The sequence below is a fragment of the Nicotiana tomentosiformis genome, chromosome 7 (assembly GCF_000390325.3).
Source record: "Nicotiana tomentosiformis chromosome 7, ASM39032v3, whole genome shotgun sequence".
Lineage (NCBI taxonomy): Eukaryota > Viridiplantae > Streptophyta > Magnoliopsida > Solanales > Solanaceae > Nicotiana > Nicotiana tomentosiformis.
Window position 1 is genome coordinate 76,546,961 of NC_090818.1, and position 1,914 is coordinate 76,548,874.

Consider the following 1,914-nt stretch of genomic DNA (forward strand, 5'->3'; position numbering starts at 1 on the left):
CACGTATCATGCTCTGTCAGCTAAATATAATTCCACGTATATCATTTATTTACCACCAATACAGATAGTCCCCCCACTTTCTGAATATTCTACAATTGAATATTCGATAAGTGGTATGTATTTATGGCGGGAATTATTTGCCGCCGTTTCCCAAGCATCATTGTACTTTCTTCAAAATTAACGCGTCGTATGTCACTTCCATTTAATGCATATGCCATGTGGCTTTTGATGATTGGTTCTATGGCTTCTCAGCGTTTTTTAGGACTTTTCATACTTCTTAGGTTTTATGAAACCTTTATTCTACAGTGTTCTTCTTCTTCATTCTTCCTTCTTTTTTCGACGCATATTCCTCTGTTAATTCCTTATACAACCATGTCTTTATCAACTCCTGACCCTCGCAAAGTCGTAATTGTTGATGAACTTGCTCCTTCATCTGCTCCTGTGAGAAGTAGAAGAGGAGGCAGACTTCGTTGTTTAGGTTCGTTGTCCACTCATGGTTCTTCATCTCAAACCACTACTCCCACTTCTTCTTCTTCTAAACTTAGGGTTTCTTTAACCCCTATATCTTCTTCTAGAAATATGGAATCGAGTGAATCTATACGTGAACCAACGGTTGATGAAATTGTTCCACATGGATTTTCTTTCTCGTCTTATCGAGAAACCATAAGAAATCAAGTTTCTTCTTTAGCTTCTCATGATCGTGCTGATCTTTATCCTACTCAAATTATCACTGGTTTAATTTTTCTTGTTCGAAGAGAATGTAACTGGAGACCTGACTTCCCAGTTTTAGTTCCTGATCCAAACCAAAGAATAACCTCATATCATGCTGGTTATTTCTTTATTTATACATATCCTTTCACTTTAGGATTTAGACCACTCATTGACCCAGTAATCATTGAATTCTGTCCCTTGTTTAATATATGCCTGGGACAAATTGACCCCATTGTTTGGAGGGCTGTTGTATGCCTTCGTTACCTATCTAACTTAGGCTTCCCTGCCTTTCACCTTTCATCATTTGCTTCATCTTTATTCCCTCAAATTATTTCGTGAAGGGGTGTTTTCACTTGTGGCCAGAAGCAAGAGGGAATTGTTTAGCCTAGAGGATGATAGAGACCGTGGCTGGTATGCTCGCTTTGTAGCTGCTCCCACAAGTACTTTGGTGGGTGAAAAGAATGTGCCCTTTCCAGAAAAGTGAAATTTTGCACGTAAGTGTTTTTCCTTTACCTTTTCTTTTCTTTCTTGAAACAAGAAACTTTTAATCTGGTGTCTACTTTTTCAACAACCATGGAAGTTTTCGAGGAGATTCCTAACTTCCATGCTTGGGTAGAAAAGTTATTGTCAGTTGCCCCTATGGAGAGAATGTCTTGGAAGTACCTTTCTCAAAGGTTTGGTTGGAAAGTCAAAACACACGGTACCTTTTCTGTTCAATTTCTCTTCTTCTCTTGTGTTGGCTTAGGAGCTTCTTACCAAACTTCTCTCTTTTGTTAGGATTTCCTATTCGTGGTGTCTGTCCCGTATCTATTTCTTCTACAAGACTTTCTGTATCTCTTGCTTAAGAGAGAATTTTGAGCTTTTCATCAAAAAGAAAAGTTGATGGTTCCCGTGGCTCTGAGGGTGAAGAAGAACAGGAAGAGGGTTCTTTAGTGAGCATGCCTCGGGTTAGGAGGCACGTTATTTCCGATGATGAAGCTACCCCTCCTCCAAGTTCAATACCTTCGAGACTTTTAGATGATCCCAAAAGTGCTACATTAGTGATTTCCGATGAAGAGATGAATATTCCTCCTTGTGATTCTGCTGATCAGTTGTTTACCCGTGGTTTTGATAATGAAGCCTTTGGTCCCGTTTCTGAAGAGTTGCCTCTAGCCTCTCTTCTAGTGTCAGTCCCCATTCATTCTCAAGCTCCCCTACCTAAAG